Genomic DNA, 10,010 nt, shown 5'->3' on the forward strand with positions numbered 1-10,010 from the left:
ATTCTTGATCCAGCGATGGGCGTATTTCTTTTGCCTCCCCCAATTTTTATCACAATGTCAGAACCCTTTCCATTCCAAACCATCCATTGCAGACACGGCTTCAGTGTGATCTTTGTTGTTGTTTTTAAACAAACCAAACCAAACCAGCCAACCAACCAAACAACCCTTTTTTAGTTTTGAAAAAAGAAACATGGATGCTGTTAGAATCAAAATGGAACGGCTTTGTCAACACTTACAGATATAAAACCGTACATTTATGAAGGAATGATTCCGATCAGTTTTTGCTTTCCAAGTAACTATCACAAAAGACACTGCCTGAACCCCAAACTTGCAGAGGCGGACACAGTCTCATACACGAAACACTTGCTCAAGGACTTCTTATCCAGCAAATATGGAGTCTGTTATTAATAGCCCAGCCAAGAATTATTGCTTTAAAATGTGTTAACACCCTTTGTCTTGTCTTTTCTGATGCTAGGGACCTGGCCTTGTGATAATAATGGGGAGATAGGAACGGGACACACAACTTAGAGCAAGGAGCTGGAAAGCTGCGACCAGGAATGTCCTTGGTTTCCCCAAGAATTCGGAGAGCGGAGCTCTGGTGTCTTATCATCTCCCGAAAGAGCATCCCTACCCAAACGATCCTGAGGGTGTGACCAAAGCTCCAGATACTAATCTCTTCTGGAAGTGGCTTTCTGGATTTTCATGGTGAAAATAGGGCTAGCCCATCCCCCAGATTATGTTAGGGCTATCGCTCCAGGGAGGGAAATGCCAGTAGTCTTGATCAGAGCTCTATAGAGGCTTGTTCTAGAAGAACCACTTTCTCCTGGACAATAAAATAGAATCTACCTCTGTTCTTAGGTGGAGACTTGAGAGGATACCTCAGTTTCCCCTGTAACTTATGGTACCCGCTGCACAGCATCCTAAAGTTTCTGCTATCACAGCATTCTACCACTGAGTTAAATCCCAGCTCCTTTCTTCTTCATTTTTGTGTTTAAAAATTGCCCCTTGCTTCAGTTTCCTTGAGAACACCCACATTATGCTTTGTAAACGCTTTGAAGAATCTTTATTTCCCCCCCCTAGATTTACATTTTTCTACCAATTTATATAAGGTGGCTTGTTTTCTTGGCCAGATACAGGGAGAGAATTTTATTATTATTTCATAACTATTGTAATATTTTAATATTTAAAAAATGTTGAAAAAAGATCAGAGTGCTATCACAACAATTGTATATTAAACAAAAGTAGGAGAGTACAGGGGAGGGGAAAATACAATGAGTGACTACTTCTACAAGTTTAGAAGCTAAATGGTAAGCAAGGTGTGGTGGAGCAAGCCTGTAATCCCGGCATTCAGAAGGCAGAGGCAGGCGGATCTCTGGGAGTTTGAGGCCAGCCTACTCTACAAAAACGAATCCAGGACAGCTAATGCTACCCTGTGTCGAAAAACAACAAAAACAAAAGAAGCACTGAACGATAGAGCATAAGGTTGCAAGTGGCTGTTGTAAGGTGCAAAGGCTTTACAGACACTCTCCTGTGACTTTTGTTATCAGGTGTGCCCTGCTCTTGGTTGTTCTGAAGTGTGTAAAACCTTGGCTTTCTTGGGCTGGAGAGATGACTCAGAGGTTAGGAGCACTGTCTGCTCTTCCAAAAGTCCTGAGTTCAATTCCCAGCAAACCGGTGGCTCAAAAACATCTATAATGAGATCTGGTGTCCTCTTCTGGTGTGCAGGTGTACATGCAAGCAGAACACTGTATATGTAGTAAATAAATACATCTTAAAACAAAACAAATCCAAAAAAACCTTTGGCTTCCAGGTTATGCTATCTTCATTTTACAAGCAACACATGGCTCCACTGTGAGTGAAAATGCAGAGACAGAATGGCAATGCACCTTGTTACACGTGTAGACACTACCACCTGCACAGTGCTACCCATGATGCTCAGACTAAAAAAATTACTTAGTCCAATAGTAAAGATACTCCCCCATGAAGTTATCCAAGTATCCTGGAACTATAGAAACATATGGGCACATTCAAACCATACTAGAAAAACCAGGCTTGATAATTTGTGGGTCACACTGAGGACAGAAAGGTACAGGATACCCACATCGATCCCATGATGAAGAGGATACCTGACACTATGGCAACAGCTTCCACTGTCCTCTGAGTACCTGGTGTGTGAAGGCACTGGCAGAAGGAAAACTGCCCTCTACTTCTGGGGCTTCTTCTCAGCTCCATTCCCGCTGTTGACCTAGGTGCTTTCAATTGCTTGCTATCAGCCGGTTCCTTTCTTTGTGTATTTGAACCAAGTCCTGTATCTTACACACTGCCTCTGCATCTCTACTCACCCTGCAGTGACTCCTTGCCTCTCTTTACCAGCTGCCTACTTATGTCTACCATAAGGCTTCTTTGTCCTCCATGAAGTCTGCTTGTGGCCTCTTTAACCCTTCTGTAGCTATTTTGTAACAACACACACACACACGCAGAGAGATGTACTGTGTGCTATGTTCTGTGTGATCTGAGACTATAGAAGGAATTAAGACTAGAATAAAAGGGTAGTGCTACCCACAATGAACAAACTAATAAAAAAAACCCTTGATTTTATAGTAAAGATACTACCCTATGAAGTTATCTAAGTAGTTTGGGATTATATAAATATATGGTAAATTACAGCCGTACATTTGGCAAATGGCTTGCAATGTGAAATTGTGAACCTGTTATTTAATAAATTCTGACATCGTGGATAGACGCAATTGTGTTCATCCATGTTTCTGACATTTAACTCAGGACACACCCTATGTAAGAAGACTAAATAAATTAACCTTCAAGGTCAATTGCCATCAAAATTACCATAGCTCTTGTGATATCTGTGCCTCAGACTGCTACTTAATTATATTTTGTATTCTTACATAATGGTTTCCTGTTCATTACTCATGTCTCTTCAGTGAAACAATACAACAAACAATCATGCAATTAAAACACTAGTAAACTTGCTCAAGACTATGGCTCTGTGGAGCCAACTTTCTTCCAGGCAGCCAGGAGTAGGCCAGTGCTACCTGCCCTATTGAGTACATGCCACACAAGCATGGACAAGCGCCTGCAGAGGACTGAGCCATTTTGTGCTGCGGCTAATACACTCACTTATCGGAGATTTAGCAGGAGGGTCAGTCAGCCCTGTGGAAAAAGCTCTAACTAATTTTTATAGTCTCCCCTTTCTGGTGTGTGCGAGTGTGTGTGTGTGAATGTGTGCGAGTGTATGTGCTTGAGTGTGTGTGTTTGTGTCTGAATGTGCAAGTGTCTGTGTGTGTGTACTTATGTGTGCATGTGTGAGTATATGCCATAAAGCAGAAGGTGCTACTCTGAGAACTGATGCTTCCTTCGTTGCTGTGGCGTCTGTCTCACTACTGCACCCTCTCTATTGCTACAATTGATGCTCAGCCTTCTAAAGTACCTTTAGAAGGAAGCTAGGAACTCTTAATTCAATCAGTACGTGAGAATGTTGATTCTCTTTTAAATAGATCCCCAAATCTCAGACAATCCAAACAACTACCAAACGTGGAGGAGTGACTGAGAGAATAGAATTGTCTTTGAAGCAGTGAGAGCAGTACCGGAAGACCAAATACCAGCTTAGAAGGAAGGTAGTGGGTTAATATTGGAGAAATTGCCTGGTCGGAACCCACAGGTTTGTGTGTGATACTCCCATTCTCACAGCATGGAATGAGAAAAGGCAGAGGTTCAGACACTTAGGATGGCTGGTGTCTGCATGACTCAAGCCTGTCTTGGCTGAGTTCCAGACACAGTTTAAGGCTAGTCTCAGCAAGGGTGACATATCCAGGTTTTGTATGAGATGTTTGGATTTTGTCACTGGAATTTCTGAGTCAGGGGCAGGAGAGATGGCTCAGTGGGTAAAGAGGCTTGCTTTGAACTCTGATGGATGACCTGACTTCAGTCATACAGGATGGAAGGAGAGAGCTGTCTCCTGAAAGATGTTCTCTGACCTCCATACTCACACTGCTGCATGTGTGTGTGTGTGTGTGTGTGTGTGTGTGTGTGCGTGTGTGTGCCAGTGTGTGTAAAATAAAAACAATAAGAAAAAATTTAAAAATTTAATCATGATTCAAGGCTGAAGTAGGCTGTGGCCAACAAAGTTTTTAAAATCTGATACACAGTGAGAGCACAGGTCTGGCCTGTTCTGCCAGGCTGTCTAGTTCCAGCCTTTCTGGTGTGCCTGTCACCAAATCTGACATTAAGTGGGCTGTCTGCAAGCAGTAAGCTTCAAGCTTACAGAAACCCTTGCTGGAGGTCCAGCCCTGGCCTGGGCTTGCAGTTCCAATATTTGGAAGCTCTTCCATCTTGTTTTGCCTTCCAGTCACTTGGCTGGGGACTTTCTTAGTCTTCCAACTTCCCATTTGTTCTGGGGATGCTTTCACTTCCTATGGTACACTTTCCGGTGTCTGGATGCTTTTTCATTTGAAAAAAACAACTGGGAGGCAGGGGAAGCGGGCAGAGATGCTTCTTAATGTCCTGCTAGGCCCTGGAACTCTACTTTCCATTGAATAATTGCTCCATAGTGCTAAGGGTATGAAACTTATCCTCAGGCTTCGTGTATGACTGTTTGTTTGTTTGTTTGTTTGTTTGCCAGCTCTCAGTCTGCCAGAACAAACAGTAGCTTGCATTTCTGTCTCTAAACATCACCCGGGTAAATGCAGATCTGCAGCAAAGATTTCCAAGCTTCATCCTTAGAGATGGAATCTTAGAGAGTCAGGGACTTGGGCCCAGTGCTTGCGCTGTAACAGAACTCTAGGTGATTCTGAAGAAAGTGATACGGACTACCCTCTGACAGACACAGCCCTGAAGTGATGGAATGCTGACTCCAAACACAAAGTATGTGAGACAGTCTTCCAGGTGACTGACTTTACTGGAACAAATAATCCATCTTCTTGCATGGCTTTGTGTATGGAATGTGTTCCTGGCCTTGTTACCTCACACTCAGCCTCGTATTCTCCAGCTTCTTGCCATTCTTCCAGTGTGCAAAAATTAATTCAGATCTTGATAAAAATGATACTCATAAAAGAATGGGCATCAAGCTGTGTGTGGCAATGGGTATAGCAACAAACCCCTTTAATCCTAGCCCACAAGGCTGAGGTGGGCAGATTGCTTTGCGTTTGAAGCAACATGAGTTCCAAGACAGCCAGGCTACATAGTGAGACTCTGTCTCAAAAACAAAAAACAAAAAACAAAACAAAAAACGCATCAAAGCAGGGAAAAGTCACTCCTACTTCTCAAATGCACAAGGCCTGTGTTTGATCTGTAAAGCAGCATTCCCTCTCTCAGACAGAGAGAATAGCATCCCCCCCTCCTCGCCCCAGCCCTGCACCTGCCTCTGGAATTTACAACAGTGGAGGAAGACAAGTACAAATGATAAATAGTGGCCTTTGTTTATTTTTTCAATTAATTAATTAATTAACTATTGTGACAGGGTCTTACCATGTAGTCTGTGTGCCCTGGAACTCTCTATGTAGACCAGGCTGGACATGAACTCGCTGAAGTCCACCTGTGTCTGCAGTGCTTGGATGAAAACCATGTGCCCCCCACACCTGGTCTATCATGCTTTCTTATTAAGGCTGTTAGTTCACGGGTGTCAGATTGGGAGACTAGCAGGTGAAGAGTAAATGCATGTAAATACTGCCATATGGTGTACATTTTCTATCTTGTATATGAAGGCATTATGAGAAATTCTGTTAAAACAGTAATGACATGAAGACACACTCTGGCTAAGTATTCTGCTAACTTACCAGTCTGTCAGAGTGACTTCATCAGAAATAAGATTATGCACATCTAAGAGTATTATGTAGTACCAATTGGACTTGATCTTTTTTTTTTTTTAAAGAAAGAACATAAAGTTGGGTAGCTCTGGAAGTGGGAATGGGTCCTGGGAGGAGCTGGGAAGGCGAGTGAATATGCTCAAAATATATTATATGATATTCTCAGAGAATTAATGAAATGTTATTAAAAATAATAAAAATTTAAAAAACAAAAATTAAGATTACACAAAAGTATTAATCCTTGGGATACAATTCTTATTCCATAATATATTCTGAATGCCCATATTTTTCAGATTAGATAGTTTCAATATTTTCTTATGTTTATGTTCACTGTCTTACTTTCACTGTTTCAAATTGCTTTTAAGTACATGTGGCAATGAAAAATTTATATATTGTGCTTTTTGGAATTTTTATTAGGTCTTTTTTCTTTTAATTTTTTAATCTGATTTCCATATATTATTAGTTTTCCCCTATTTTTATGTTGTTTTGTTTGGGGTAGAATTATGCCAACCTAAAAGCAAGTTCATACAGGTTTGACTATCAAAGTTACTTTGCAATTGGCTTTCATTGGCTGCTTTTCCTTTGAGTGTTTCTTCATGCACCACACATAACTGGATTGCATCTTAGATTGTAGGAACTCTGGATTTTGTTCTGCTGAAAAACTAAAAATACAAAAAATTATATATATATATATATGAGTGTTTTGTCTTCATGCATGCATATATGTGTACTACGCACATGCCTAGTGCCTGCGGAGGTCAGGAGGGTATCAGATACCCAGTAACTGGAGTTACAGCATCATGTGGCTGCTGGGGACTAAACCTCGGTCCACTACAAGAGCAATAAATGCGTTCAGCCACTGAGCCCTGTGGGAGAATTTTGGTTGTTTTATTTAGTAGGCAGTGATAGAACAATATTTCTTCAAGCCTTTGCTGTTAACACGGTGTTTCTTATGAAACTCTGAGGCTTCTAGCACATTTCCTGTTAACAGCGGATCAATTTCATCATTGCCTTGAACTAGAAGGCCTGATAGATCTATATGGATCTGATACATGTTATATACACAGGATGATTTCTATTACTTGTTGTAGTTGAATAAATAATGAAATGAATTCTGAATCATCTGGAATAAGGTCAGCAGTTTCAGTATGTAAAACAATTCTTTCTGCATATTCAGAGTCAGTAACTGTATTAAGAGATTCATGAAAGTCACATAATACCATAAGAATGGCATACAACTCTGATTTTTGAACTGAATCATAAGGGCTCTGAGCCACTTTACTTGTTTTTCTGACTTATAATCTGCCTTTCCTAATTTATTTGCATCAGTATAGAATGTAAGTGCTCAAAAATTTAGTGTCTCTTTTACTATATGAGGGAGAATCCAATTAGTTCTTTTTATAAATTGAAGTCTCTTGCTTTTGGGATATTTGTTGTTAATCTCTCCCCCCAAATTATTGCATGCTCCTTGCCAATGTTCATTTTCTGTCCATAATGAGTCAATTTCAGCATTAGTAGAGGGTACCACAATGTCTGCTGGGTCTTCTTTTGCCAACTGATGAAATCTCTTTCTTCGTTTCAGAATCAATTCAGAAATCTTTTTGACATAGATCTTAATTTTTTATTTTGTTTATGTGCTAAAAATATCCATTCTAAGATACTGTCTTCTGTTTGCATAAGAATTCCCATGGGAGATTGAGTAGAAGGCAAAATAACCAAAATACAATCTAGCTTTGGATCCAAGCTATCCACATGTGCATCCTATAATTTCTTTTCTAGCAGAGTCAATTCTCTTTCAGCCTTAACTGATAATTTTCTTGGACTTTTTGAATCCTTATCACCTTGTAAGGTTTAAAATAAATTACTTACCTCTTGAGAAGTCAATCCAGTTATGGGCTGTAGCCAGTTAATATCTCCCAGAAAAATTTGAAAATCATTATGAGTTTGTAATTGAGCTCTCCTGATTTATATTTTCTGTGGTAGAATCTTCTGTAAAATTCTTATCATATATCCTAGATAATTGATAGAATCACCTATTTGTATTTTTTAGGAGCAATTTGTAATCCCCAGCAAGGCAAAATCCACTTTATTTCATCAAGCATTTTTCTAAGGTATCTGCATCTTAACCAGCCAGTAATATATCATCCATATAATAGTAAATTTTAGGTTGAGGAAACTTTATGAATTGATTCTAATGACTGTTGTACACAATATTGGCATAAGGTAGGACTGTTTGGCATTCCTTGTGGTAAGACTTTCCAATGATATCTCTTTATTGCACCATTATTTTATAAGTTGGCACTGAGAAATGAAACCTTTCCCCATCATGCTCATGTAAAGGGACCGTGAAAAGAAATCTTTAAATCAATTACTACCAAAGGCCATGACCTAGGTAATAAAGAAGGCAGTGGGATTCCAGGCTTTAAAGAGCCCATTGGCTGAATCATCTTACTAATGGCTCTTAAATCTGTGAACATCCTCCATTTTTTTCTGATTTTTTTTTTTTTAATAACAAACATGGGGATTCCATGGGCTAGTAGATTCCTTAATGTGTTGAACATTTAGTTGCTCCTGTACCAGCTGTTCTAGTATCTGTCATTTTCCTTTTTTCATAGGCCATTGATACTGCCATACACGCTTGTCAGTTAGCCATTTTAAAGGTAGAGTGGTTGGTACCTTTGAAAGACCAACACCTGTCATGTCTTGCTTATGGACAACCTGGACAGCCCGTGACCGTTCTTGATAGTACCTTTTAACATTTTTTCAGAATCATTCTTTATTTTATAGTTTGTTTCTGAGATTGGAGTAATGTTAATCTAAGATAATAGATATATTCAATTGGTTGAAAAGATCCTTTTCACAATGTACACATATATATGCCAAAATACCAAGGTGTGAATCTTACAGGTTTTCTTTTTTGTCAGTGATATCTCAATGAAACTGTTAAATGACAAGAATGATAGTGTCTAAGGTCTACAACACTCATAACTCTACAGTAGGCAAATAGGCTCTGAAGATGGTAACACGGGTATCAGGAAGCAGGTCAGGGTTAAAGGCATGGGTATTGTCTTTAACCGGAGCAAGAGTACATGACGTAGAACATCAGTTCTCAAGCTTGTTGGCTTTAAGACTCTTTATCATTACAAGTTAATTAGGACACTCAAAACCTTTTGCTTATCTGGCTCATATCTATAATGTATTAACATTAAAATGGAAAACTGAAAATGTTAAAGATGTACTTGTCACATTATTTTTAGATTTACTTTATTCTTGTGTGTGTGTGTGTGTGTGTGTGTGTGTGTGTGTGTGTGTGCGCGCGCGTGCACATGTGGGTGTATGTGCTCGTGAGCACAGAGTTAATGGAGGCCAAAGAAAGGAGTCAAGAATCTATAGGTAGGGATGAAGTTACAGGCAGCTGAGAACCACCCTATGTGGAACTCCTGTCCTTTGTGAGAACAGTACACACAAACCACAAAGCTGTTTTTCAGAGCGATAGATTTGATGAGAAGAATGGCACTGCTCTATATTTTTGAATGCCTCTTTAATGCCTGGCCCCATAGAAGAGAGATTAATTCCCTTGTTTGCCTTTACACTCCATTTCTTTGGGTAGTCAGTGTCAGGTAACCTCTAGCTAAATCCAGTATGTGACCATGGAAGAACGGGTGTGAAGAACACAATAGCACTAGTGAGTCATCATAATAAAACATTTTGATCTTCGCAGAAGGGATGCAGGAACCTTCCAGGGTTCTCTGTACCAAATGCTTATGGAGTAGAAGGAAAAGGCAGGTACAGGAGAGAGTGGTGGCAGCGAGTCCAGTTGAGCAGCACTGAAGGAGGGTTCAAGATGTAGAAGTGTCAGTCCCACTCACTTACCCTTTACTTTTCTCTGGGCTCTTGTTGCTTGAATCCCCTTTAAGTTAGGAATGATAGGAATGGGACATACTTGATATTACCTGAATAAAGTTTTATTAAACTTCTCATTCTGAATTTCAGTACATTCTAAAGGCCTTATGCCTTGCCAATATAAACTTGGGATATAGAAAGAGTTCACTCACTATAATTAGATGATGTATGCCCCCCCCCAAGACATGCTTGTTTCATTTATACAGCTCTTAAGTACTATCCCATTCCTTAAATGCAAGATTATCCCAACCCCTTCCAGAGTGCTAGGGTTACAGTCATGAACACCAT

Source organism: Acomys russatus, chromosome 27, assembly GCF_903995435.1.
Source record: "Acomys russatus chromosome 27, mAcoRus1.1, whole genome shotgun sequence".
Lineage (NCBI taxonomy): Eukaryota > Metazoa > Chordata > Mammalia > Rodentia > Muridae > Acomys > Acomys russatus.